The sequence below is a fragment of the Dermacentor albipictus genome, chromosome 2, assembly GCF_038994185.2.
Source record: "Dermacentor albipictus isolate Rhodes 1998 colony chromosome 2, USDA_Dalb.pri_finalv2, whole genome shotgun sequence".
Classification (NCBI taxonomy): domain Eukaryota; kingdom Metazoa; phylum Arthropoda; class Arachnida; order Ixodida; family Ixodidae; genus Dermacentor; species Dermacentor albipictus.
Window position 1 is genome coordinate 15990485 of NC_091822.1, and position 6092 is coordinate 15996576.

The following is a 6092-nucleotide window of genomic DNA, read 5'->3' on the forward strand; positions in this document are numbered from 1 at the left end:
GGGGGCTGGCCCCGGCTGCGTTCCCCGAGTGCTAACAGCTCGTATTTATCCGAGGCAGAGTGGAGGCCGCAGGTGTTGAGGTACTGTTCGATGATGTTGGCCGCCTCCTGAAGACGGGCCTCCTGTTCGCCCGTGCTCACGCCTCTCGTCCACAGTGTGATATCATCTGCATATAGAGCATGGAATATCCCTGAGACGGTGTCTAGGAGGCGGGGAAGCTTGAGGAGGGCCACGTTGAAGAAGAGTGGCGAGACTACCGAACCTTGTGGCGTACCCCTGTTACGTAGGTGAAATGACTTGCTCCGGAGGTTGGCAATCCCCGCCGTGGCCGTACGGTTGGTGAGGAAAGCGCGCATGTAGGCGTATGTTTTGGCACCGCAGCCAATATCTTCTAGATTACGGAGAATGGCTTCAGAGCTCACGTTATCAAAGGCGCCCTTTACGTCTAGCGCTAGAATGGAATGCTTGCTGTGTTTGCTCAAATGGTCAAGAATATCTTCCTTTAGCTGGAAGAGGACGTCCTGCGTGGAGAGCATCTGGCGGAAGCCGAACATGGTGTGCGGGTAGCGATCGTTTTCCTCGAGATGTGTGGTGAGTCGCTCGTTGACCATGTGTTCACTTTCCCGGCGCAGGACGTGAGGCAGATGGGGCGGAGATATGCGACGGAGATGGGTTTGTTTCGCTTGGGTACCATGGTTTCCTCCGAGTGTTTCCAGGCTGTTGGTAGCTCGCCCTTGATCCGACAGTCGTTATAGTGCCGAAGGATAACCGTCAACGCCCGACGGGGTACCTGTCGAAGGTGCTTGTTGGTGACTCTGTCTTTGCCCGGGCTCGTATTGCGTGTTAGCCTAGAGAGGGCTGCCTGCAACTCTGCCTGTGTGAAGGGCCGATCTAGCTCTTCGTTCGGCACTCCTTGGTACTCCCTGGGGGTGGAAAGGTTGGTGGCAGTGGTTTGCGGGTTAGCTGAGCCGTGTAGCTTCGTCTTAAGTTCTTGGAGTAGCTGATCCTCTGTGCCGCCATAGTTGTGGATTAGTCGGTGAATTGTATGTCTTTGTTAGGTTTCGGTGTGGGTGTCATCGACCAGGGATCGAAGTATATGCCAAGTCTTTTTTGTGCTGAGAGTCCCTTGAAGTTGGTCGCAGAAGGATCGCCAGTTCTGACTCGCTAGCTGTTCAGCGTACTCCTGTGCCTGCATGCTTAATAGGGCAATTCGGCGCTGAAGCTTGCGGTTGAGCTTTTGGCGTCGCCATCGTTTGAGGAGCGATCGCCGAGCCTCCCATAAGTGCAGTAGGTGGTTATCGACCACCGGATTGTCCTCGTCTAGTTTAATCGTCTTGGTGTGGCCGTCAGCCGCACCTACGATGCCGTTTAGCCAAGATTCAACGTCTTCGATGTCCGAATCGTTGTCAAGCTCATGCCTATACGCATTCCAGTCAGTGAGTCGCGCCTTTCCTGTCTTGAGCGCGGTGAGATTGTTCAACCTCGATTTGAATTATGTGGTGATCGCTCCCTAGCGTGTCCGGGAGTTGGGTCCACGTGGCTTTTCGCACGTCTCGAGTGAACGTGAGATCAGGATTGGTGTCCCTGGACACGCTATTGCCCACTCGGGTGGGTTGGAGCAGGTCATTCCATAACGTAAGACCGTGCTGCTGTGCGGCTTCGTGAACCCGTGCCCCTTTCCTGGTGGTATTGGGGTAGCCCCAGGCCGCGTTTGGGGCGTTAAAGTCCCCTACTACAACAAGCCGGTTGCCGTTAACGTTCTTGCGAAGGTCCCGGACGAAGTGGTCGTACTGGAGTAGCTGCTACCGCGGTGCGCTCTAGAGATTGGCCAGGTATAGGCTCTGTTGATTCTTGCGAGTCGGCAACACCTGCACTATGGTGTTTTCGATTTCAGTGCCTTCAATTTTGTGAGGCTGTGCGGTTAGCGTCTTCTTGACAAGAACTGTGGTGCGGGCAGTGTGTCCCATAGTGTTGTTGCCGGGGAGCTTTATTTTCTTGGTGTTGGTTTCTAGTAGCGCGATTATGTGAGGATTGTTTGCTTTGAGATATTCTTACAGGCTGGCCGAGCGGGGTCTATAGGACCTGCAATTACAGTGCCAAATTCGGAGGGTGCGAAGGGGCTTGGTATGTCTACGTTTGGGAGCCGCCATGTTGGTGGTTGTCCTCCACCTGGAGTAGGTGGTTTGGCGTTGTCGAGCTAGAATCATCCGGGGATTCCCCTCGCACTGTCCTTCGTCCTTTGCGTTTGGTTCCTAACTGCTCCGCCAGATGTTCATGAGTAACGAAATTTTTGTAAACATAGGTCATGAAGTTGTGTTGTTGCGCCATGAAGCCATCCAGTTTGGCGTCGAGTGTGGTGACCGCACGGGTTAGTGGCTCTACCTTTTTCGTGATTTTAGTGATCACTGTCTGTATGGTCCTGTCTGCTGATGCAAGAAGTTTTGTAGTGAGGGTTTCCTCGAAGATTTGAAGGCGTCGTTCAACAAGGTCGAGAATCTTCGCTTCATGTGCTTGCAGCCGTTGATCTACCCGCTTCATTATTCTAGTTTCTACATGTTTTAGTATGATTTCTTCTATTCTCTTCGCTACTCTTTCCTCGAGTTCTGACATGTTGCACTCGGCTACCGGTTGTTGTATCGTCCTCTCTAGATCCTGTACATTATGTTCGAGAGTCCGTATCGTCACTGTCTCGCCCGAACTGCTCGGGTTGCGTGAGAAATTCGAGGCGTTGCTTCCGTTCACCGCGGCGACCTAATTGATTCGCGTAATGGAGCGAGACCGTGATCGAGAGCGGGATGTAGAGCGCGATCGTAGGATAGAGCGAGAGCGTCTTCGGCCAGGTCTTTGTCGAGGCGAGGGCTCCCGTGAGCTGTCCTTGGTGGTAACCAGCGCGGGAAAGTCTTCAGTGCTCGAGCTCCAGTGATTCCCCGGGCGCGAGCGTTGTCAAGTTTCTGTCTTCTGACTTGGTAAGGAGGCGGGTTGTTGCGGAGTTTCTTCTTGCATTCCTTGCCTGTCGTTTCGTGGTGTCCGTCACAAATTTTGCACTTGCGGTGACAATCGTGTTCTTTCTTGACCCCATCGCGCCCGCATGTGTAGCAGAAGTTGGCTCTCGGCTGAGGACATTTATCCTGTCGGTGTCCGATGGCGCCGCAGGTTCTGCAGTATTGCACGGATTTTCGGTAGGGCTTGCATCTGTAGTCACCGCTCTGGTGCGTTACGTAATAAGGGACGTGCTGTCCGTCGAAGGTGATAACCGCGGCTGTTGAAGATCAAAGCATGCGCGCGCCGAAAACCGTGTATCTTGAGTCCACTCGAAGGCCGGCAACAATATTCGAGGGACTTGTACCCGGTTCGAGGCCGTATATCACTCCGCAGCACACATCGTCTGGGTGCCGAATGGGGGGATATACTTGATAGACGGTTCCGCCGAGTTGTATGGTGTTGATATGCTGCAGTTTGGAAGCTCGTTCCATACTTGCCGTGCGCGCGATGATCACAGTCTCTAGTTTCTGCACTTGTAATCGGACATTATCGTGAAAGTCTTGCTGGACCAAACCACTGGATCTGCCGATGGCATGTGTCACTGCGATGAGTGTGTGCTTCGAGAGGTCAAGACCTGCTTGAGGGCGGAATATGATTTTAAAGTCGTCAGTAGGGAAGGGGCGCATCTTCAGAATGCGTTGACGTTGCGGCAATGGTTGTGCTTGAGGATTGAGGTCTGGCGTCAGGACTTCCATGGCTCTTTCCTCGGTGGATTTATTACCTTTTTTTGCTGATCTGCCTTTGCGACCAACTTGTAGCCACTCGATGTGCGCTTTACCCGTCGTTTTGCCGCTATTCGCGTCCTATGTCCACTGTGGTATAGTATCGGTGTTAGCCCCGGTAACCTGCATTCGCGCCATTGTCGGCTCTTCTTGTAAAGCGTTCGCCATCTGTGTTTCCAGAAAAGCGGGCGCGCTTCGCCTCAGATGCTGGTTCTGCGTTATTCGCTCCTACTGCGAGAGCGCCGTGCGCGTGCACCGCAGGCCTGCAGGCGCGAGCCGCTGGTCTCCCGCTCGTGCCACGTGTGCCCCGGCGTTAGGTTTGTCTTGGAGCGCAAGGTCACACAATGTTCAGGGTTTGATTATTCGAGTAAAGGTCCACTCACTGCGTCGGGGCTGGTGTCAAACGATTCCTTGCAACTTGAGGAATCCGAGGTTACCAAATTCGCTGAGTTTCCAAGCAATCTTCCACACAACATAGCGAGAAAAGCAGGAGCCCATGTGAGGTACGACTGTACTCCTCGGCCCCCTGGCGGGGTTCTTTTGTTTTTATGCGAAGCATATTACTAGAGCTCAACCCAGCTCCTCAGGCGCGGCGGTGTCGCCTTCAATGACCTTGAGTACTCATGCCATACCATGTGACACCGTGACGTCACGACAGAGGAGAAACGGGGCTCCAACTCGCGCCGTCGCTCGCGGCGTCGCGGCGGTATATAAGCAGCTGCGCTTGCCTCTGCTAGACACTCTCGAGGTGAGATGCCTCCTGGAAACAGAGCTGCTCGTTGGAATGAGAAGCGAAGGTTGCGGCGTGCTACAGAGACTGATGAAGAGCGGGAAGAACGTCTGGCCAAGCAACGTGCTCAGTATGCGGCTCGGCGACAAGTTACTTACCAAGTTTAGCCACCAATATGCTTCGCATCTGACTAGGCTTAACCAAGCTAAGCCTCAGCCAACTTTTTTTTAAGTTCTAGTTCCTGTCGAAATAGAATTTTGATTTAAAGCTGAAAGTTTTAAGATATAAAAACAAATAACAAATAAAAATAAAGGCAGGAAGTCAGCAAATTTGTTAATTCGCACGAAAAGCAGATATAGAAGTTCTGTAAACGTCATCTTTTGGACCATCTGAAGCAGACAAACTTGATATATGAATTTACAGCTTACGTAAAGTTGTCGCAGTGTTTACTATAGTTGCGAAAAAGTCCCATTGACTATGTAGTGGTACATTTCGAAGGGTCGCACGATGCGCAACTTCTGCCCGCGTTAAATGAATGATTAGGTGCAGTTTACAAAATGGCCATATCGTTTCTCATTGCTGACTTCTAAACTTCAAAGTCTTGTGTTGTGAAATTTTGGCAATTTTCAGTATATTGAATGAATGAACTGATGGCATTTGAAAAAGAAATCTGGTTTCTTGCAGTTGCTTTCTCATTTATCAAATTTTTTGCATTGCTTGCCGAAGAAAATTCTATTCCCTGTTTCGACGGGTTTAAATAGGGGCCCCTCGGCTTCCCCCTTAATAAAAATGGTTCTGAACAGGAGTGAGTGTACAAAAATATGACCACATGACGACACATACTCAGAGAAGTAGGATATCGAGAAAAAGAAACAAAGAAATGTACGCTTCGAATTGTGAGGCCGAAATTAAGCGAGATTACGCAAGCAACAAGTTCGTATACAGGGTGCTCATTTTTGCAGCGCGCAGTTGATACACACTCAAGCAAAAGGAAAAAGCAGGCTGCAAGAGCTCTGAACAGTGTGTTCCGCCTAACTACCGTGGTAAAAAAGCCGACTGGCTCGTTACCAGAACGTCACGAACTTGGTATCGTTCACAGCGTTCTTTAGCAGCTCAGAGCATCTTTTTTTACTATGAGCTTAGGCAGTTAGTTAGCAACAATTATTTAGCCAGCATTCATGGTATTGCTTTAAACGCAAAATTTTCAGCGGGGAAGTTGTACAGCTTATTGACAAATATCCAAATAATTTCTTCCCCTATGATAAGCGCTGCGGTTTCACTATTTCCAAGCTGCAAACAAAGTGCGCGAGATTTGAAAAAGAAATGTAGTTTCACCCGAAGGGTGATGCATAGAGAGCGATAGCAAGGTGTTGGCTTTGCGCTTGAACCCCTCGGACGGTGTTCTAACTGCATGCGGGTGCGTCGAAATAGTGGCACGCTTAAATGCTTGTAGGGTCAGTAATGGCACCGCACAGACGTCGCTGACCTGCCTGCGAAGAGCAGTGCCAGTAAAATCACATCACTTCACATTGTGGGCACTGATATTGCTTCGTGCTTTTTAATAGTGTGAGGATGCTTCAGATAGACTGCATACGCGA